Below are 23,566 nucleotides of genomic sequence, written 5' to 3'. Positions count from 1 at the left end.
TTTGATAGGGGATGGGAGATCATATCACACACAGTTGTTCCAGAGGACAGGAGAAAGAGTCACTGATCTCTCTGCTAGCACAAATGATGCTAATCCACTCGCTCTGCAGGCTCCACGTTGGAACCTTCTTCCTCTTCCCAGACTCTCCGCCACATTCCTCACCCTTTGCCACACTTAGAAGACCCAGGGGAGGAAATTATTTTGGGGAGGCTGAGACACAAGCACAGGTGGTACCACTTGTTATAAACTTTTAGTTTTTGTTGGGGCTGTGAGCCAACTTTGTTGTTGTCAGGAAACGGAAGCAAGAGTTTTTGGCCCTGGCTGTTGATCGATTTGTGCCATTGCTGATTTCCACAGGTTGCCATCTTGCAGAGGACATGTTGCTTCTCAGTAGCACCTCAGGGCCACGGTGCCAGCCTGAATTACTGCCAAAAATCCTTATTTCTTTACTACTCCAAACAGTGCATTTGGGCAGTTCTGTCAATTCTGTACTGGAGAAATTTCACACCAAAATTTGAATTTTGTTGACATATTTCTTTTTTGGCTGCACCAAGTGAAAAAAGAGTTTGTAGTAAATTTATTCTTTTTCCTACGCGTGGGAGTCCTTCCCATTGGTAAAGTGTTCACTCTTATCATGGCCTCATTTATAGCAGCTTCCAATGCTGTGATCCTGTCAGCTTTAGGGGTAAATGACAGACAGGAATTTTGCTATCAAAGTTAATTCCAAAGGCCATGAAAAGTCAATCATTAGATAAGATCAAGAACTTAGCTCTAAATATAAACTCTTTCTCAGCACTTGCAAAGAATACTACCAAAGTTTAACCCTGCCCTAAAATTCCCCATAGGAACTCTGCTCCTCACTAAATATCCTGTTTTCTAAGGATATCATTCACAGTGAAATTTACTCCATTGAATCTCCAATAACTGATTACGTGGCTTATTTTCATATCTCACTCTCTTTTTTTTGGTGATAAGGTACCAACAGAAAACTTCCATTTTCAGCTCTATGAACTTTGATTCACAGAATATACTGGAATTAAGTAATTTCTCAGGGTGGCCTTCCAAACCAGGGATAGTGTCCAGTTATTGGTGGGTTTGGCTTAGGTTATGCTGTTTATTTGTTTGGGTTGTATGTTTTGAATATATGCCCAGGGCTTTTAAAAAGAGTGATGGGAACATTCATATAAGTGGAATTAAAAGCAAGAAAACAGACATTGCCAATACTTTAATTATGAACCTAGCAACATGTGTACTTATTTGGGAGTTTAAACAGTATAAGACAAAATAGAAGGAAATGAGCGGGGACCTAGTGGTTTTGAATGGGATGGCTGCCTTTTCTTCTTAGCATGCAGACAATAAAAAGCATAAAGCTCTTCTACCCTTTCAGATGCCCAAAGATATGGCAAACTGCCTTGTGTCCATTTTTCCCAATATCCTTTGCACTTTGGGCACTATCAGAACAGAGGATAAAACTACAGTAGTCATCTATATTGGAGTATATCTGAGTTGGAGTCTATGGTCTGTGTATATCTCTGCCCCCTCCTGCCCATAGTGTTTTCTTCAAGGCCAAAAGGACCAGCACACCATGGGCTGCTGAATTCCAGAAGGAAAGGGAAAGATTGTGGTGTGTGTGTGTGTCTGTGTGTGTGTGTTTTCATGCTGGCATCTTACGACCCTCATGGTTTTCTATTGCCCAAGAGAAAAAAACCAAACTCTTTGGAATCTTTCTTCTTTTGACAAATTTCCCAGAAACTGTAACCATAATAGCTGGAGGGTTGTTAAACAAGGGAGTATAACTAAGGTTGGGGTGGTGAACCAAAGGAATTTGGAAAGTTTGAGAACTGGGAAGATTGGGGTGGTTGACACACACTTCCTTTTCCTTTAATTTTTGAGGATTTTTCCCTCTCACATCTTCCTTTCCAATCAAGTGTATTTCATTCCAGACATAAAATCAAAATCCTCTTCTCCCCAGTCTCTGTGTGGATTAGGAGTAATTATAAGGTAAAACTAACATTGTCTCCTCTCTTGAAATGCATACTTTTCCTCTAAAGGTTTATTGAGGGGTCTATTTGGCTTTTTCCCAGAGTTTTATATGAGATGGTATTTCCAAGGTAATATTACACTGATCCAATATAATGTACGGTGGGGGGCAGGGTGGCTAACTGAGAACATTTTACTTTTAAGTTAAAGAAAAAAAAAACTGATGGCAAAAGACACACACCAACACTAGTAGCTCATGGCAATTCTCTTCCTGAGTATAACAGCTAGAACTAGTTGGTTCCCAAATACAAGGCTGAAGCCGACTGAAATGTCCCAGCAGGCTGCTGGGTTTGCACTACAATGTCCAGCAAATTTCATGTAATTACAGCTGCCTGCTGAAGGAGGCCTGCGGTCTCCATAGGCTGTTAAGACCTTAGTTACGGCCAGAAGGGGAGTAGGTAGGATTCAAGTCCTGCCACCAATGCCAGAAGCTAGGAGTGCCTTCATAGTGAGGGCAACTGTTAGAATGAGCCAGCTGTGCAAAGCAGAATCAAAAAGCTTGTAGATTTAGGTAAAATAGTGCCACCTGTGATTTTTTCCCCTTTTGAAAAGTATGGAAGAAAAAAGGCAAATCCTAGAAAAAGGGAACTAGCCTCTTCAGAAGTGCCAGAAACTGCTCAGCTGTACTGGGTTATTTTCCTAGGAACAATGCAAATCAATGAATTTGAACTGAGTTATCACTGCAGCTTTCAGAAGTACCTAAAAAGCTTTGCCAAAAAATCTGACTCCCCATAACTGGCCCAGAGGTTCTGATTCAGCCCTAGATCAATTCACGGGTCTGGGTCATGTGTAAACTGGGTGTTTACCATCCAAAGAATTATTAGGAGCCTTAAAAGAGGTGTTTCAACATTCTCTGTGAACTGCAAAGTGCTGCTCAAGTGGTCATATTGAATAACATGGCATGGAGAGCATTCCTTGCATTAGGTATGGGGTGTTAGCAACTCTTAGAGAAATAAAAGAAGGCTGCTCTAAGTTGTGTAGTTTACATAGCTGATAGTTTTTCTATTATTAGAGTTCACCAAGAAAAACTTCCCTCTCAAGAAAATGAATTCCTTAAGCAAAAATGTGTGAGCAACATCTTTCTCTCTCAAAGTGGTAGTTTTCTGTTATTTCTGATTTAACTCTGAAAATAACACACAAACATCAAGACTCAATCCCAAATGTTTTCCAAGACAAGTTTCAATCTTTCTGCTCCTTTCTTTCTTTGTTTTAATCACAGATTTATTGGGGGTGGTGTGGCTGGAATTTCAGTCAGTTGATGGCATTTCTTCCCCTTTGAATGGAACTGCAGGGGATGAAAATCATTAGGGGATGTTTGTATTGTATTTGGATGAAAGGGTTTTCCTTAATATGTGTGCCCTGCTTGCAGCCTACATTCTTCAAATCACTTAATAGTGCAGAGTTGACATGCCTCACACATAGTGGAGGCCCGAATGAGTGACCAATGGGATGAATGGGCACACATGAAAGCCAAGTAGAAGGAAACGCTAAAAACACGGCCCTCGTGTATGAAATTTGGGCTGTGTTTCATTTGTAGTGACTACCTAAAAATGGAATCCAGTCAAAAGGTCATTTTTTTTCACTTATAAAATAAAAGTGCTTTCACAAAGAATCCCTAAGCTGGAAAATATTTTAGAAATAATCTAGTCTAGTGATTTTCAAATCATGCTTCCTAAAGCTGTAAAGCAAGGTTACTCCACCTTGGCTAAACATTTGAATCACTTAGGAAGCTTTTCAAAAAAATATGCTAGAACCTCATTCCCAAAGAATCCAATTCAGCTCATATGCATTGTCCCAGGGCATATGTTTTAAAAGTTTTCCAGATGATTCTAATGTACAGCCAAGGTTGTGAACCTCCATTCTAGGGGTTTGGCAGTCGAAACATTTGGAAATGTGATCTGATAAGTGCAAGTATACGCCCTGAGGACAATATAATAGAATGTATTAAATGGGGAAACTTGGGATGTGCTTGTGCCCTACAGAGTTCCCATGAATTTTAAAGAAAACATTAGACTTTGGAAAATTCAATTAAACAGCATTCTATCATGTATTCCTTGTACAGGACATTCTGCAGATGTACAAGGTATGCACAGAGATTAAGACCCAGTCTTTCTCTTAAAGATTTTATAGTCTCGCAATCTGGGATTTGGCCTGTGGCAGAGGCATAGGGAAAGAATGAGAAAAAACAAGTATAGATATAACTTTAACAAAAGGCAAGTGTGTTATGGATGGCACAACAAGCATCGAATCGCAGACAAAACATTCCAGCTTTCAGCATCTGGTCTAGTTTCTCATCTCTTCTTCACCCAGTATAGAACTGACCAGACTGAGCAGTTATGACATCCAAACCCTTAGAACACAGCCTGTTCTGGGGCAGCACGGCTCCGAGATGGAAAAGCAAAGCAGGTGCCTTGTTCCTTCTGACTTCCACTTGGTACAAGGTAGGATGTTTCCTAGAGCCTGAGACTCACTAGGTAGGAGGTCCCTTTGATAGAAGGGAAAAAGTAAAAAGGATGGGTGCCAAGTGTCCTTTTCAGGACTGTTTCTAGGTGTCTGGCCGACCACTGGTTTCTTTGCCAAGGGGAAGGCAGAGAAAAACAACTGTTTGACTTCATTTGCTTTGTGCTTCTCAAAGTCAAAGATTGTTAATAGCCCCATGTTATCATCCATTGATTCACTTAGCAGATATCTTTTGAGATCTCCTTAGGGTCCAGGTTCTGTGCTTATTGATGGCCATACAAAGAGTGTGGACATGCTCAGGACTTAATAGGTCACAAATATATGCAATAAAAATATAAGCAGATACCAAATAAGAAAATGAAAGAATGGGAGAACAGAGGCAGGACAAATTCATTGTGTTTAGCGGACTGCAATAAAGTTTGTAAAGAAAGTGGTATTTCACATAAAAAGGGCAATTGACAACCAATTTATTTCCTCTTTCTCCCTATCTCCACCCTTCCCTTCCTTTACTTCCTCAAATATTTATGAAGTACCTACAGTGTTTAAAGCACTATGATGAGAGTTTTGGGCTTCTAATCAGACATCAATCTGTTCTCAAAGGGTGGAGAGGAAACGTTTCCTAAATATGAACACCCATTAGAAATCGTTAAGTGCCGTAATTAAAGTGTAAGTAAAGATGAATAAGACAAAGACAGGGAAAAGTTTCAGAAGTGACTGAAAAAGCTGTAGTTGTGATGTTTTTGTTTTTGCTAACTTCACTGCTTTGAAAACTGCTCCTGAATATGTGCAAAAGCATCCACAGCTACACTTGGGGACATTTGCAGTATCTGGGAAGCAGGTTGAGGGCTAGTAACAGATCCCTGTCAAGGATACCAGGACCATTTTTTTTGCACTGGTCATTTATAATCCCCAGCCTGTGAAGAGATATACTTACTATTATGTGGAAATCAACTTGTGCTATGTCACTTCTGAGTTTCTGAAAATCATTTTCTGAAACTATTTGAAAGACCCTTTAGAAATGAAGTCACAACTTTTTATGGCGTTCTTGCTAAAAATGTGAAAACTGAACTTGATTGGTGGACTCAGAAGTCTTAGAAGCTTTGAAAAACTGCTGTGCTTCAGGTTTTACCCTTGCTTTCTTTTTCTTTCCCGCACCCCCCCTCATCCTAACCATTGAATCTTGAAGCACATTCTTTTATTAAGGAGATTCAACACCCTCTACAGTAGTTGATTGGGAGTCATTAACATCCTGTGGCAAGTCCTAGTCTTGAAAGATAAGAGTCAACCTCATGTGATAAAATTTTAAACAAATGCTGCTTTCCTTTTTTTATCATTCTCTCTCTCTCTTTTTTTCCTATTATTCTTTTAAACAATACGAACTTTGGCTGGCCACGGAACCAATAATAATAACATTGTAGTTTAAAATTTAACTTTATTTCCAGGGTATAGCCCATGCCATTGACATTCTGTAGATAGTGAAACTAAGCTTTTCCTCGTTCAAAGACTCTTGCTATCCCTCCCAAGAAATATACGTGATTCATTTCTACCATGTGCCCCATTCTTTTGCTATTCAGCAAAATGGAGCCTGCTTCACCAGTTTTTGGTCTCTGTAGATTTCCCCTTTATTGAGTGATTAATTACTGGCTTTCTGGTGACTTCTTAATCTTTTTCTGTATTTTAAAATATTCCTTCATTTTGAAATTCTCTAGTGTAGGATACAAACTCTAAATGGAACATAAGTAACCGCAATTACTTTCCTCTTTGTTCAGCTTTGCCTTTACTACCAAAGACATCATTTGGAAAATGTGTTAAAAATCACAAAAGTTTAAAACTTAAAAATAAACACTAAGCAGTTACTTTTGTCAATGAAAACATTAGCATTTAAAGGTTAAAGTGACAAAAAATGTGCTTATTCCTTGCATTACTAATAGAGTGTCCATTTATGTTAGCAATAGTTGTATTTTTAAAAGATGCTGCAAATATATAAAGATTGGTGGCCTCTGAATATTTAAGCACAATATACTTAAGACAACAAAACCAAAACACACTTTTATTGTTAGGGAATATTGAAACCCACTGCTTAATGTATGAGTTAATGGAACTTCTTGACAAATCACCTGTTAAATTTTAGCTGACAGCTTGTCATATATTAATTATAAATAATTGTAATATACGGCTATCATAATGCATGCAACAAAAAAGAAAGAAAGAGAGAGAGAAAGGTAATTAGAGTATATCCTTTGTTTTCCCCCTTCATTTCTTGCTCACAGGAAAAAAATGACCCATGTTTCACTTGGGTTGGGATAGTGCCAATGGTTAATGGAATGCCCCACTCTACTAAAGAATTTAATGGGAATATCCATTTGTCACAGTCACATGCTGTAATCTCCAGTAGCAGAGCCAATGGAAAATAGCATCGTACCATAACGTCCTCTACACACTGCAGGTGAGGGGGAAATGCAGCAGCTGAACTGAACAGAGTCAGGGTGCAGGGCCTGGCTTTTCTAGGCCTGTCTTTAGAGGAAGATGTGGATTGCTTTTCTTTAAGAGAACAGTGCTGTGCTGCCTGACAGCAACAAGAAATGCTGCCCTGGAGAAAAAGACAGTGCATTTCTTTCACATGGAGAAAAATGTGAATGTTTGCATAGCAAGGCTCAGAATCTCTAACCAGCTTTTTGTCTCCTGGAAGCCCCCTTGTTTGTAAAGAGACTTTGATTGGTGGAATCAGAAAGACCAGGATTAGACTCTCATTTCATTTGCCTCCTAGTTCTGTGCAGGAGCTTCCCAATCTGAAGGAGGGCAATAACAGCACCTAAATGTGCAATGTTACTGGTAGAATGCATAGGATTATATGAATAAAAAGTAGCATGGCACCTAAGTTACAACTGCCTTCCTTTCTTTTTTACAACGTAGGTGGAATTATGGTATAGTCTGATTACTGAAGATCCTGTGTTCCCAAAGAAATCAAAATATTGTTTTGTGACTATATTTAATATCTGTTTTACCTTTCTCAATTGCCAGTTCTGTATTTGGACTAAGAAGTAAGCTCCTGAAAAATGCTGTATGAATTAAACTGGGAAAACTCTCTCAAATGAACATTTTAACACTTGTAGAGATTAATGGTCATTTGAAGATTAAAACCATAAATTATTATCCCATTTGTGCATTTAGCAGCAAGTTGGTGAATTATATTAAACATGACTAGCACCTATACGACAAGGTCTCAGATATTCATTTCAGTACCTTATGAAACTCTTCACCATCTTCAGAACATGTCCCTTGAACCTATGTCATGTTTCTCCATTCTAAATTAAATTAAAAAAAAAAAACTGGCCCTCACAAAGAAAATATCATCGACAACAAGTATTTGATTCCTTGGTTAATAATGTGTAATTGAAATAGAAGTAAAAACACAAAATTGAAAGTCAAACAGATATAGGTTTAAAATTCTAGCTTGGCCACAAGCCAGCTATGTCAGCATGGCCAGATTAGTCTCTGGATTCCTGTTTCCTCACTTGTGCAATGGGGCTAATTATACTTAACTAGCAAGGCACTTGTTAAGACTGGAGGCAAGGCAGTGTCTTCGAAACTTTTAATTGCTAGTCACATGATCAAAACATAAGTTTTACAGAACAATATTTAGTATATGTAGCACACTCTTCTTTCTTTTCTTTCCTACTTTCATTTCTTTTGCTTAAAAAGTTGTTTATGACCTACTGGATTTGTGACCCATGAAAGGTCATAATGTGCCTTTTGTAAACAGTGGGGATAGCATGATGTTTAGTACATAATACAAGAGTAACAAATGATTACTATCATTGCTGTTATGATTATTTTTAGTCTTTTTTAGGATGTTTCATTATAGATGAGAATAAAATCTTTCAAGTACTTCTAGGAACTAACTCCTTTGGACGGGGTCCAAAATAGACTCATACTCATTGTGTGCTGAATTATGCACTAGAGGGGGTTGTGCTATAGCAAAGTTCCTATATGCTATTCATAACAGAATGTTAGAGTGGAAAGGAACTAAGAAAATGTCTAGTCCTATTTCTTCACTTCTCTTCATGTAAGTATTTATAGTTTTAAAACAATCTATATTTATTGCTCATAGATAAGTGGGAAAAACAGTTTGACCTAGAACTAGGGGCAGTTAGGAAAAGCTGGGGGCAGGGGAACCCTGGGTCATGATATCTGCATTTTGGGGCTGCTTCTGCCACCAAATAGTTGGATCACCTTAAACTCTCAGGGACTCAGTTTCCTTACCTATAAAATTAGGTGATTTCAACAGATAATTAGCCCACTTCTGATGTTCTTTGATTTCAAATCTCCAAACAGCAAACATTCCCAGAGGTTATAGGAGATGCCACAGAGTGCTGTTTTGTTACAAATCTGTTGTGAATCTGTTAATATTTGTATATGAGGCAGCTGTCTTACCCCACCTCTGTAGGATGTGCACAGAAAGTCTGGCTTCTTTGTTTCTTCCATCTCCTCTTCCTCAGCATTGTTGCCCTGAATAATGCTGGATCTTGTACAAAAATAGCTCGGACTTGCTAGTCGCCTTATCCCACTGCCACTTCTTTTTCCAAGACATTTGGTTATAGTAGGACATGAGCATCTAGGACCTCATTGTGTCAGGAAAGTATGGTCCTCCGGCTAATCTCACTTACTTATATTGTTCTCTGTCTGGATTGTCTCTTCTTTCTGGATCCCCTTGCTACCTGCTGATTGCTCACCTTAGTCATGATCATCTCTAGGTTCTCTAGGTAGTCTAACTTGCTATCAGCAGGTTACATTGTTACTTCCTTGAGTACACTCTTAGACAGCAGTCAGCCTTCCCAACTGGGATCTTTTAAAATAAGGTCAGACCTGGTCAGATCATCTCTCTCTTTTTTAAGTTTATTTATTAATTTTGAGAGACAGAGAGAGAGAGAGAGAGAGAGAGAAAGAGAGAGGGGCATCAAGAGAGGGAGAGAGAAAATCCCAAGCAGGCTCCTCACTGTCAGCACAGAGCCCCACGCTGCTCCATCCCACAAACTGTGAGATCGCGACCTGAGCTGAAATCAAGAGCGGGATGCTGAAACAACCTGGTCAACTCTTCTTAAATGTGGCAGAGGGATGTGTATCTCTCCACCAAAGGCAACAGCAAAGGATTATTAGGGCTTTAAGAACTTTTCTGTTTGTCCTTCTGACATCCAACTTTGCAAGATGAAAATGGGACTCGCGGTTTATGGAGGAGAATGTGGCAAGGAGAAAGCCAAATCAGTTTACAGTTTACACCTTGAGTGAGAATCACCTGCTCAGATTTCTGAATCCATCCTTAAGGCACAGGGGCAGTTGTCCATCACACCTGCTCAGCCTCTCAGTTCCTTATGTCATCAAAAAGCCTGAAGGGTACACCTTGCTCCAGAAGCTTGCACAGATATGAATTTCTTGTAAAGTTTTACTGTAAGGCTGACCACACACACACACACACACACACACAAGTACAAGGAAGAGTCAGGCCACACACACACACAAGTACAAGGAAGAGTCAGGCCACAACGATCCCTCCTGCCCTGTCCCCTCACATGCTGGAAAACTGAACTTAATTTAGCAAGGCTCCTGCAAAAATATGTGACTTCTTTTTGGAGCACAAAAGAGGCTGAGGATTACTGACCAATCCTTCAGTGTCTTTCAGGAGTACAGCATGCAGCTGGAGGCAACAGTCAGGATGCTGGATCATCTTACCTTTGCCCTTTCAAAAACAGCCTTGAACCTGCAGGCATAAGTATTTTGTGTATGTGCTGGCCTGAACGCAGAATGAGCAAGGGAGGGGTTGGAGGCCCTGACTTTATTTAACCTTTCTGACCAAGTTTCTAATAAAATTCTGGTAGGCCAATTGCCAAAGGTGGCTCCCAGCTATTGACTTTGTCCACATGCTAGAGATCCTGTGAGGAGTGACGAAGGTTAAAATGTGCCTGTTAGCTAACAATCCACCCAGTGTGTTCTGTGGATGAAGCGTTCACAGATGAAGCTTGTGTAGCGGAACAACTGAGTGCATGTCTAGGGAGAGGGTTTTAGGTGTTCTTCAGACAAGCTGGGAGCAGTGAATTTCCAACATCCTAAAAGGGGGTAGCATGGAAGCAAAACAAAGGTTGTCACAGTAAGATTGATTCCATACTTCCTTTCCTCTCTGACTCTAAAGTAGATCCTACAAGCATCCCTGAATAACACTGTCAAGGTGAACTGGGGCGGACACAAACTGTCTCATCAAGGAGCGCTCCTTGTATTATTATAACTGCTTTGAATGGGGGCGCGATCAGTATTTTTTTTTTTTTTTTTCCTCCAGTGCACCAGGCCACAGAGCAGGAAGGACCCGGGTGTGCATCTCTTAGGAGAAGAGTGAATTTGTTAGAGGGGGTCTTTTCTGGCCTGGTGGATGGATGCTGGAGAGTGACGTCACCCCACCCCCTCCTGTGTGTGTGTGTGTGCGTGTGTGTGTGTGTGTGTGTGTGTGTGTGTGTGGTGCGCCTCCTTCGCCCAGCTCTTCTGTTTGCCCCTCCTTCGTCCAGCTCCCCGGCCGTTTCAGTGGGTCAGTGGTCCAGATTCAGGAATTCGCCAGCGGGCGCAGCGGGCCCGGCTCTCCCTGCGCCTGGGCGCACCCACACTCACACTTCTAGCACTGGCAACGCGCACACACACTCTCCCAGCGCCGGGGCACCGCGATTCTGTGGGATCCCCAGCACGTTACGAGGATTTTAGAAATCACTCAGACAAGGAAACAAAGAAAGAAGCTTTTCCAATCACTTTCCTGAGCTTTTTGATTTAATTTCCCCACCAAATCACCTCGCCTCCAACCGTAACCACCAGGTTCAGGCCAGGTCCAAGGACTGCGCTGGACTGGCCGTCCCACCTCCTGGCTCCCGACTCCACTCGGGCCGGTCTCCAGACGTCGCCTTACCCCCTCTCCCCCGCTTCCCCTCTTTCCCCGCCGGCCTCAGTTTCTGGTTACCTCTCGCGTGCGCTTCACTTTTGGGGGTAAGAAGAGAAGAAGGGGAGGGAGGCGCTGAGGGGGGCAGCCGAGTTGCTATTTGTGGCCAAAGAATCCTCTTTAAAAGAAGCAGCAGCAGGAAGGAGGAAACGAGAGAAGCGGAGGGAGAGGAGACCCGGCCCCGGACCCCCCAGCCGCGAGCAGCGGAGCATCGAAGAGCGGGAGGAGGAGGAAGAGCAGGAGGAGGAGGGAGAGCAGACACAGCGGCGGCGGCAGCAGCCGGCGAAGCGAGCGCAGGGAGAGCAGGAGGAGCGGGAGGAGGAGAAACCGCCGCGGAAGCCTCCGGCTCACAAGGGCCAGGAGGACGGCCCGGGAGGAGGAGGAGGAGGCGGAGGAGGAGGAGGAGGAGGAGGAGGAGAAGAAGGGGGTAGGGGTGGAGGGAGGGCGGGGGGACGCGCTCCTTTGGATGCTGGATTTCGGGTTTTTGGACTCACTCGCTGACTCTCCTCCACTTCCTCGCTCTGGACTGGGCTGGCCGTACGAGGGCCGGGCGGCGGCAGCGACTGGGGGGACTCCCGCGGCGGCGGCCGCAGCTCCGCGGGATTAAATTGGCCGCCCAGAGGCGGCGGTTCGGGCAGGCGCGGGCTGCGCGGCCGTGGCGGGGCGCGAAGGCGCTGGGGGAAAGTGCTGGTGGCGGCGCGGGAGGCGGTGGCGGCGGCTGCCCGGAGCCAACATGACCAGGTAAGTCCCCGAGTGACCCGGCCCGCCCCCGCCCCCGGTGTCCTCCCCTCCCTGCGCTCGGGGCTTGCCCCAGAGCCCCGCTCCGGCAGCCCGCGTCTCCCGGGCCGGAGCTTCCCACTCCCGCGTCCGTGAGCCCAGCGCCCCGGCAGCCGGAGCGCACACAGTTTGCTCTTCTGAACCTCCTTGGGCAGAGGTCCTCCCCTGCACGGCTTGCCTGTGGGTAAAAGCTCAGACCAGGGAGAGTGGAAATTCTAGAGATGGAGGGTGTTTGTTTGGATGGACCCCCGCTCTCTCCTCCTAGGGTGGGCAGAGTATTGTGGAAATGGAGGAGCAGTGGGGCAAGGCGACCCTACCCAGGGATTCTGCTCCGTATATATCTGTATCTTTTTTTTTTTTTAAGAGGCAGTGATTACTGTTTTAAGAAGGGCTGGTTATGGTGAGGGGGCGAATTCTTTTTCTTTCTTTCCTCTGAACTAGTGGGGGGAAGGAGAAATAGCAGGAATCGAAGTCTACAAGGCTGCCATAGAGGAGGGGGATTGTTTTGGAGACCTTTCCAAGGCAAGAATCAAAGATCGTAGTTCTGCTACGGGAAGCTGCTGTTTTTACTCATTCCGTAGGGAAGGGGACGCAGAATTTATAATGAAAAATCCAAGTTGCAGGAAACAATTTAAAAAGAAAGCCACAACAAACCAAAGGTTCTTTGCTTTTCTGTCGATTGATTGTAGCTTTTATGTAGGCATGTGGAGAACTTGCATTGTTTATCTGCCAGGTTGGTTTTCAATTAGAAGCACTAACAAATGAAGTCAGGTTTCTTATGCTTAAAAAAAAAAAAAAAATCTTGAACAGTAAGTATGAGATTGGCTTTCATTAATTGGGTGTTCTAGGATTCTGAATAGTAGTTCAATTCCCCAAAATCCGGACTATCGCAATCTACTTGTATTGTTTCCAGCTCCCCTCCCAGTACAGACTTGCAGAATGTCTCTGTTTTCTAAAATTCTTGAAGTGATCCCCCAAGACCAAGCTACAGTTTGTGCCTTAAGAACCCAGGAAGATTCTGGAGGGATCACTCTCTCTGTATTATCTCTTAAAGTTTTTTTTTTTTTTCTTTTACATGCCTGTAGACATAGTGGCACTGACCTGGCAGAGCTTAGCACCCTCATTTTGAGCCTCTCAGAGACTAGTAACTGCTTGTGACTTGAGATAGATTTACTGTAGGACTTCCAGAGCTACAGACATGGTCCTGTCCCCTTGATGTGTTCCTTCCAACCATCCTGTAATAACACACATATGGGGACTTAGTCCAACCGTTGATACTTTTTATCATTTTGGCCATTCTGTCCTGTTTGAAAGTGTGCACACCCACTACTCAACTTGAGTAGAACCGAGGTGATGTACCAAGACTTGAAATATTCTGATTTAAAAGAATATTTAGATGATACTAACTTGACGATGCTAATATGAGGCTATCCAGGACAATGCTTAGTAGATATTATACTTATTTTGAAAGCATACTGTGTTATATGCCACAGATAGATATTATTTTATTGACTTAACAAAGATAGAATAAATGTTAAATGCTAGATGTCCGAATTCTTGAAATAGACACCCTAAATGGACATAGAAAGAAAATGTCCTTACCTCCCACCTCCCATAATTATGTACTGTACTTTGCTTTTCAATGGAGCTAGCAATTCTGTGACAGATTTTTAAAATTCACCCTCACGCTATCAGCTATTATTGTACTTTCAAAGTGTGAAATTGACAAGCTGGTCAGTTTCATGAATTCAGCTGTCAGATTGTGTCCAGTTAAAAATTGCTAAAAGCTGTAAATGTGCCTGCCTGGAATTTTCTTTTGTAAAGGAAAGACAGCAAGAAGATGAGGATTAAGGGGTGTTATTAATTGTACATCCTTTAAAATAGGTGCGCTCCACTGTGAGTTTTATCACTGGCTGTTGTTGGGAAATATATGCAGATTTTTACTATTTTAAAAGTGGCATTCAGTTTGTGTCAGTATTTCATTTACAATAGTCAGCACTTTACTTCGAAATTATCTGTTCTTAAAGCCCTCAGTAATAATAGTATAATGAGTGAAATTCAAAGAAGAAAATTGTCTCTCAAATATATCTTAATATATTTGAGTAATATATTACTTTTGTAATGACATGTAAAGAGATGGATGTTAAATATTTTATTGTGGAGGTTATGTAACACAAATTCTTGGACCAGTGTGGTTGTAGTTACTAAAGTAATGAAATGTGGTGATCTACTTCAACATATGTGTATTTTGGTAGATAATCATGAAAGTAAAAATAATTAAAGTATTAAATACAGTGATTTGATTTGCCTTTTAAGATTGACATTCATTTAAAGCCAGAATATCTTAAAGTCGAGAACTGAGAATCGGAATCCCCTCATCTGCTGCTATTTGCTAAGCCACTAGGGGCCTGTATAACTGTTCTTATATCCAGGAGATACCCTCCTATGGCATATGCAAACCCTTCCTAGAGAGACATTAAAATAAAAAAAAAAAAGTAGGCAGTCCCCTAAGTTTTTGTTTTTAGCCTATTAACTCAGACTCTAATGTTAGCCATAGACATTGATTGAAGAGTTTTTCAAGAACACTAGTTTAAGACCATGGTGGTGTAAGGTGATTTTTCATATAAAATGTGAAACAGAAGAGGTATTTGTGCAAATTCATATGTGATCTCAGTTTCTCAGTGTATATCAAGGATAAACAAGTAGGAACATTAATAACTTTTTTATTGGGCTGATAAGGATGTCATTTGCATAATGTAGGGTTAAAAGATAAATGAAACAGAAGTACTCTAAGGAAAGTGTAGTCATAGATTGATGGTGTGATTAAACTAGCTTTGTAAGTGCTGTGCAAGTTAGTATGGAAGGAGAATCTGAGGCTGTGACTCCAGTGTAGTCAGCACTTGAGGGACCTGGGCTGAAGATGGACTATACATTTTTAAGTGTCAGTTTCACAAATTTGAAATCGACCAGCTGTGGCAATCTTGATAGACATTAGGCAATAAGGTCAAGTATACTTACACTGTTCTTTTGTTGATTTTCAGTTTTTCAAACTGACAAGGGTAACTATTTGTAAAAGAGCCCACCGATGGCATTTGCATATTGGATTTCCTTCAGACTGAGCTTGATTTATCAAGCCATTAAACAGTTCTATTTTTAAAAAGATTCTATGGAAAAATAGGAATTCATTAACACAATCACATATGAAAAGTACCATTTCAGGAAAGATGGATTCCTCAAGGTGATTTTGCTTTCAAACTACCCTTCAGTTTCAGCTGTGCGTCTGTGGGTAGTCTGAGAGTTTGAGTATGTGTGTGCTCTAACTTGTGATCCTGAGAGCATCAAACTTTTACACTCAGGTCTTTAAATCTAAGCACTTAACCTTTGCTCATGGTTACCCTCCTAATTCCCCCCAAAGTTTCTGGTTATCTCAGAAATGAACTTTACCTTTGACATAGTGTGCTCAGCTTAGTGGCCACAAAATACACCTTTAGGATTTGTATTATAAGATATATGAAGTGCTAAGTATACAGATGTTAAGTATCCAGTTTTCCAGAGTATTCAAAGAATGTATTATGTTTTTTTCTTATTTTCTTAAAGGGACAGTACTTTTTGGTTGAAAAGTTTAGTGTGAGAAAACAAGTTATATTTTAAGCTACGCCTACTCTGGGTGCTTTTTTGCCCTAAGTAGTTATTCACCTTTTCTTTGTACTGTTTGGTTTCTTTGAAAAAAATCTTTTCTGGAAGCTGCTTACTTGTGATGGCAGAAAGGCACCTTGCAGCCTGAAGCAAAGTCTATGTTTAAAAACATTTCTTTTTGTATTATTAATGATTTGCCAAGAAAGAGCAAAGGGAAGAGTTAATTCTTTCCGTGCACGACAAGATTGAGGATTCCTGTATAACACGTCAACTAAGAAATCTGATAATGCGGAAGAAGATTGCTTGGAAGGGATTTGTCAATGAATTGTATTCCCACAAACATCACTTGTTTAAGCTTCTGTAATTTCATAGCACAGTGATATTTCCACCAAAGGATTGGTTTGTTTGGGGATATGTTTTCTATATGAATAATCTCATTTGCTTCTAATTAGTAGTTGGTAACACTTTTAAAATTTCATGCTTGACTTGCATTTGTTTTGACAATTGAAGTGTCCAACTCCCCCTCTTCCCCATTTTTAAAATAAAAATGTGTTTCGGCTCTTCACAATTAGTCCCTTAAGAAAGATAGCTGAAAGAATATATGGCTTGTGCTTCATGATTGTTCATTATATGAAATTATAGCCTTACATGTAAGAGTTCAGCATTTCCTTTGCGTCATAAGTCTTGGGGAGGTCAAAGAGCAAATGCTTATACGTTACAGCAGTCTCTGACCTAATGCAGCCTAAATAATAAAGTCATGACGGTGGTGCTAGACTGAAGCATTAATGAAATAGAATTCTTACAAGAAGTATTTCACAAAATTACATTTAAGGCCTCTGCCCCTCGTTTCTCCTCTAATAAATTACCCATTTGTTTTCACGTAATCATCAGTAAGTTTGCATTTTATTCTTTTGACATTTTATTTATCAAATATTTTTAAGACTTAATGTTAAAATAATTTAAGTGTTATATCCACATGTGCTGCTATACACTCAAAACAATGTGTCAGGTGGAGAGGGGGAGGGATGACTAAAATAATGCCTGTAAAGCCCAGTGTTCTCCTTCTCAAGATAATTCATTCAGTATCTTTCTGTTCATTATTTTCTATTTGAGGCTGATATGTTTAATTGGATCGTGTCAATACTTGTCAGTTTGTCTATAGCTTTTTAAAAATTACCAAAAAATAGAGCAAAACTGAACTCTTTCTTCACTTTCCACCTTTGCTGTCCCTTGAATCAAATCCTATGTCATAGATCAGTAAGTTAAATGAAGGAATTGACAGTTTGGAAAGCTAAGACAACTAATTTTGTCTATAAGCCAGCAGATCAGGTGTCTCGGCAGACCAATAATGTTGAGACCGCTTAGAGGATCCTTGCTCCCCCCCTGCAGCACACATGTCTTGCTTTCCTTTGCAAATGACTGCTCTTAGGTGGCAGGCTCTTCTCTGGCTTCTTCAGCATTTACAACAAAATATAAAAGAAAATGCAGGCATCTGAGGCTAGGCTTTCTGTAAATTCTTTGGATTTTCACTGACCAGAAACTCTTCTTAACTTTGACATTCAAATAACAATGTCAGGAGCAGTGTGACCTTTACCACATTGCTATTTACTGGATTTAAGCATTGTAACTCTGTCAGTTTCATGAAATTGATTGAATTTATAAATTCTTAATTGTATTTTTTTAACAGCCTTCGAGCTATATTCCTTAATGTAGCAGTAGCTAACTAAATTGAGACTGCCAGTTGCATTTAGAAAATAGCACTTCTTAGTATTGCTTTTATATTAGGAGATATTGAACCTTCAAATATATAAAGGGATTCTCTGTATCATCGGGTCACAAGTAATAAGAGACTTATCTTTTCAGCTTCAGTAAATCAACCTTTATTAACAAAAATTTTTTGTTAGCACTGAATATATAAATAATTGAAAATTAGTTCTTGTTCAATCTTATTTAATCCTTCTAGTATATAATGTATATGAAACTAATGCTAAACATTGCAAAATCTCAAGGTACTTCCTTCCTTCTTTCCTTCCTCCCTTATCCTTCTTCTTCTTTTGCTGTAGTGAAAAGAACATAAATTTGGTACAAGAAGATCTGAATTTATACATCCGTTTTGTCACTTATTGTCTGTAAAATCTTGGGAGAAGTTGTATAACGTTTCAGTGTCTTGGTTTCACTGTCTGTAAAGTGGAGGAAATAATCATAGATATAATGAAGACCCAATAGATAATGAGAATTTGTCTTATTTTTCATTTTAAACACATTCTGGTTGTAAGAGTTTTGTTACGAACATGTTATATTCATCATTTCTAGTTTCCACGATAGAGTTTTGCTGTCTTTAGTTATCTGCTACACATTATTGCTACCTGATTTAAAAGTTAGGACTTGGATGCGGATGTTTTGCATGTTTGCCCAATTTGCATCGTGCTGTGGACATGCTATACTTACTACGCATGCTGGAACTACCTTTCCTTTCCAGCATGTTTATTGAAGTCTGTATATATCAGTATGTCATGGTACGCAATCTCAAAAAGCTTTTAAAGGGAAAGCAAGAAATGGTTTTACCTAAAATATACAAAGAGTATTTTGCTTAAAAGTAAAAAAATATATATTAATAGATTCTTGATGATATTTGATGTGAAACTGCAGTCTGGGGGAAGAAATGTTTAGAAAAGCAGTTAATTAAAATACTGAACCAAAAACTTGCCTTTTTTTTTTCTTTAATGGTAGTGCATCTTAGAAAGCTCCTTAGCTCTTTGCTCAGTGCAGCTGTCCTTCCCCGAAAGATTGGGTTTCAAGAGCAATGATGGATGGTGGGTGCCTGTAGCCAGTTGTGGGGTTTGTTCTGAGGTCAAATGTATTGATGGAGGATAGGAATTTACTGCCTTCTGTCTCTCGCTAAGATCTGCCAGTACAATTTCACAGAGAAAAATTAGACTAGACACATCAAATGCTGATCCAGTGTCCCATTATAGGTCAAAAAGACATTTGTTTCCAATGTTTAAAATATTTTTTAACCGCCCCCCACCCCTTCCTCATGTTCCATCCCAACTAAAGGGACATACTGAGTGTGTGCACTAAGGGTTTTTTACTATACAAGTAGACCCTGGCCTCTCTGTAAAAACAATCCAAACTACTTGTAGTAGTAACTTAATTGAAATATTATTAAAGGATTTTAAGAGAGAAACAAAGTATGCTTAACGATGTCTCTGGTTAAAATAGTCCAGTGTGATTATTTGATACATGGTTTTATATCTTATTTTAAATGGATCTATCAAGAGTATTTGACTAGTTGTAAGTAATAGTAATCTATTGGAAATGAATTACATATTCTGAATCCACTTAATGACCAAGGGATAATTTTCACTTTCTTCCTGGGCGGGAAAGAGAGGGAATTGTAATATTTTTTTTGATTTTGTTTTTAACGTTTATTTATCTTTTGAGAGGTAGACACAGAGTGTGAGTGGGAGAGGGGCAGAGAGAGAGGGAAACACAGAATTCAAAGCAGTCTCCAGGCTCAGAGCCGGCAGCACAGAGCCCGATGTGGGGCTCAAACCTACAAACTCTGAGATCATGACTTGAGCCAAAGTCAGATGCTTAACTGACTGAGCCACCCAGGCGCCCCGGAATTGTAATCTTTTTTAGAGGAATATATTTTGGGGAAGCATCTTCCATTGAAAATATCCCATGGATGGTAGTTGTTCTCTCTGAGTTCTTTGACACTCACTTTTTCCATCAACATTATTTCCTCTTTATTAGATATTTTGGCCAGTGTGTCTCTATCTCTATACTAAACTCTTTTTTTTTTTTTAGTCATTTCATCTACGGCCCACTTCAGGTCACCATTTGTCCTGTCTACTGTGGTATACCTATCCACCTCTCATAGAAGCATTAATTTCTGCATAGATGATCTTCAAAATAAATTTCTCAACTTCTCAATGGAGTTCCAGACCAGATTTTTAATCTGCTTGTTAGATGATTGAGAAATAGAAGCTCTCCTGGATCCCACACTCTGCATTTTATAAACCTAAAATATTATCCTCCATCCATACTCAAACTGACATTTTTTTTTCTTGGTACCTCATTATCTGATTTATCCCTGAACCAGAAACTTGGGCGTCACCTTTGTCTCCTTCCTTCCTTTTATTCTTGACTCCATCCAATTTTGCACATTCGATTCCTGTAATCTCTTTTAACTTTATCACTCCCTTTCTACTGCTTCCTTTCCTGCGTTGTTGACATGCTCAACACACCATTCATAGCTTCCTAAGCAAACTCTGTGTTCTCACATTTCTCCTCTCAATGCTTCCTAAAACGTTTTGCTTTCTGAAAGGCCAACTTTCTCAAGTCTGCACATTCAAGAGCTAAATCCTCAGCACAGAATTCCAAGCACTTTGCATTTGAACCCTAACCTACATGACCAACAGCCTCTGTCAGACAACCCCAGGTGCTCATCTTCCTGCAAGTTCAGAATCCCTGACATCAGGAAGAAGACTGCTCTCGGGCACCTCCAGTTCTGGCACTGTTTCTGGAATCCTTTGTCTCCTTACCAGCTATCCCAACTTGCATCCATTGAAATCCTTCTAATTATTCTCTCATTTTCTAATTCTCAGCTCAAGTACTGTGCCCTTTTCTTTGAATTTGGTTTGAGTTGAATTTAATTGAAATCAAGAATGTGAGGAATAATTATTCATTTGAAACGTCTAATGATGCTCGGGACACTGAGGTAGTTAAAAACTAAGTTTCTTTTAATTTTTGTGAAGCATAATAGCAGTGGCTGATGCATCAAGTCATAATAGTGATAGTTGCTAGAATTTACTGAGTGCTTACTATGTGCCAGGCATTCAGCATAGCACTTTTTTTTCAGCACCACATTTAATCTCTAAAGTAACTCTGTATAAATTTGATGTTTTTATTATCATCAGTTTATTTAGAAGGAAATGGATTCATCGAGAGGTTAAGTGATTTGCCCAAGGTTGCATAGATATAGTAAAGACAGAACTTAAAGCCAAGATTTTAAGTCAAGCAATATTACAATCCCAACTTTTGTCTACTCCGGTCTTAACTCTCACTATATGATTCTTGTGTGTGACGGGATTTTTAAAAATTTATTTCACATATACCAGGCAAATAAGACCAATATAGTGCCGTCTTGACCCAAATTCAGGAAAAATCTTGGGCATTATGTAGGTTTCCAACATTTCTGATGACTTTCTTCTGCTCCTTTCTCTGTTTGGGACTGGAGGCATTGATTTTTTTTATACTTAAGTTGTTTGGATTAGATGGCTTAATTTTGGCAGTTGCCTTCTAGCTCTAAAATTTTATGCTTTTCATAAAGCAGTGACACAACTGCCTGAGCTTTGGATCAGAAGTGGTTAAATGAAATATTTCCACCAAGAATAGTTTTTAAAATCACAAAGGCTGGTATTTTCATAACTGCCCAACAGGTAAGGAATCAAAGCACTTTGTATAAAGAGAAATATGGATCCAGCAGGATTATCTGCAGAGCGTCCTCCCATCAAAGAAATGAAATTATGCCAAGTGACTGAGATATATGCATTCTATTTATTGGCAGCCTGCCCTATGCAGTTTTATCTGGGAAATTCCATCACTTATAATGTCTCTTCTCAAATACTCTATTTTCACTGCCTACCTGTTAATTTCATTATCAATATCAGATGGATGACTTGGTAAGTTTTTCTCCATTTAATCTGTTTTATGAAGGTTCAGGTTTTTTCTTTGTCAGTTTTTGGAGGCCTATTTCTGATTAATTATGATTTTATAAATAATACAATACAGGATTTATATTTGTTTGATGATTTGGAAAATTATTTTTTCTCTGACAACAAGCCACCCTGAAGTTCTAAATCTGATATGGTACATAAACTAGAGTTATGTGAAAAATTCTCTAGTCCTTTATGGCTCTTACAGAAATGTCAACCATTAAGTATTCTTTGCCCAGGTTTCCAAACTACTTCTCCCAATTGTATACTGTCTTGTTTAGCCATGTTTTCCTATGACTTAATATATAAACACAATCTCCTAGAAGCCTGGGGTGGGGTATCCTACTTTCTTTGGGTAATATGTAGTGAGGGTTCTCCAACAGTGACGCTCTTATTGTGTTTTGATGATAATAGTTGTAAATTAAGAATGACAAGTTCAGTAAATGTTATGTGTATTCAGATACTACCTAAGAAATGATTGCCTGAATGTACTTGAGTCTGATTTTACTGTTGTCCAGACTCAACTTGATCTATGATCTAGTTTTACCAAAAAAATCAGGAAATATAGAATTTAAATTTTGATTTAAAATTTATCATTTAAAATATGTTTTCTCTAAATAACTTGTCATTCCCACATATACCAAAATGAATATTAACTTTCTTCCAACCAAATTATTCACTATCTTCTCATAGGTTAGCAGACACCTGTTGGCAAGGTCCCTGTCATTTTGCCCAGATTGCAGCCTCTGTGTTTAGTTGGGAATGCACTATAGTTGCTTCTCTTCTCTGCAACCAGTGTGATCTTTAAGACACTCAAATATGAGCAAGTAGTCCCTCTCCTTCAAATATGCTTCTGCTTCCCCATTTCCTTCTTTTTAAGGCTTGACCTGCAGCAAGTCACCTGGCTCTTGATACCTTTCTCTCTGCCTAGCTCTTGCCACCTTTCCATCCTCATGTTCATTATCTCTGTTCCCCTCAGTGCACACCTCAATGCACATACATTCCAGCCATACTAAAGTATTTGCTGTTTCCAAGAGGCACTACTCTGTTGACTCTTTCATTTGTAATTTTGAGAATATCTTCTCTCTTCTGTGTGTGAAGTTCCTTCCTCTTCCTTTTTTTCCTGAGTCACCTATTCCTTCAGGTCTTACCTTAGCTGACAACTCTTCCAAGAGGACTTCCCATTCTCCCGAGTGGATACCCTTTCTTTATGCACTAAACAAGCACTGAATAAATTTGACACCTAGCCTATATAATAGTGCATTGTGATTGCTTGTCTGTGGTCTGATTGATTACAAATTCTTCGAAGCTAAAACCCATGTCTTTTCCCAGTGGCATCTCTAGCACGTAGCCCATGGCCTGGCTCAGTGTAGTCAAAGTATTGGCATAATTTTATTATGTATTCCATGAACAAATTAATTGTGCACAGAAAAATCAGAGATGGACTAGTTCATGGCCCAAATCTTATAACCCATATGTTTAATATTTAACTCTACAATTTATGATAATGCCAGTTGCTCTTTAGTAATTTTTATTTTACTTGAGCTAAGTTCCACTTACCTACTTCTCTACTAAACTAAGACAAAGCCAAATATGAGTATATTGTGTGTATCTACTCATATGTCACTAGACAAGACAAATCTGCCTTTACATCTGGCTGGGGTAGGAATTCCCAGATGCACTTAATTCTGACACATGGTCATTATTGAACCAAAAGCCATTGCCTGGCATGATTATAGCTTGTATTTGTTTTCATTTTAAAGGGCTTCATCCAGGCTGCCAAATGTACAACAGGTGCCTTAGTTTTATACTTGCCAATCTGTTGTTATTCAAATGACCGCCCTAACAGAGACTAATGGTATCTAATAAAATTGATCTCAGTTCTGGCAAGCCAAGCTCACAAGAGCAAGAGTGGTAGGAAATGCAGTGTGAAAGTACACTGGTGGTGAATGTGGCTTGT

General features: G+C 39.8%; 1 protein-coding gene across 3 annotated transcripts in view; it reads left to right on the top strand.

Annotated features, from left to right (window-relative positions):
• The first annotated feature begins 11,944 nt into the window (after window positions 1-11,944).
• The window catches only part of PTPRD (protein tyrosine phosphatase receptor type D), a 521,791-nt gene continuing 510,169 nt past the window's right edge, over window positions 11,945-23,566 (top strand). For all 3 annotated transcript variants that reach the window (XM_042963695.1, XM_042963694.1, XM_042963696.1), the window contains exon 1: window positions 11,945-12,211. The gene's annotated coding sequence lies outside the window, so the exon portion shown is untranslated. The remainder of the gene's footprint in view (window positions 12,212-23,566) is intronic.

Source organism: Panthera tigris, chromosome D4 (assembly GCF_018350195.1).
Source record: "Panthera tigris isolate Pti1 chromosome D4, P.tigris_Pti1_mat1.1, whole genome shotgun sequence".
NCBI lineage: Eukaryota > Metazoa > Chordata > Mammalia > Carnivora > Felidae > Panthera > Panthera tigris.
Note: the sequence above shows the minus strand (reverse complement) of the source record. Positions and strands in the feature narration are given on the sequence as shown.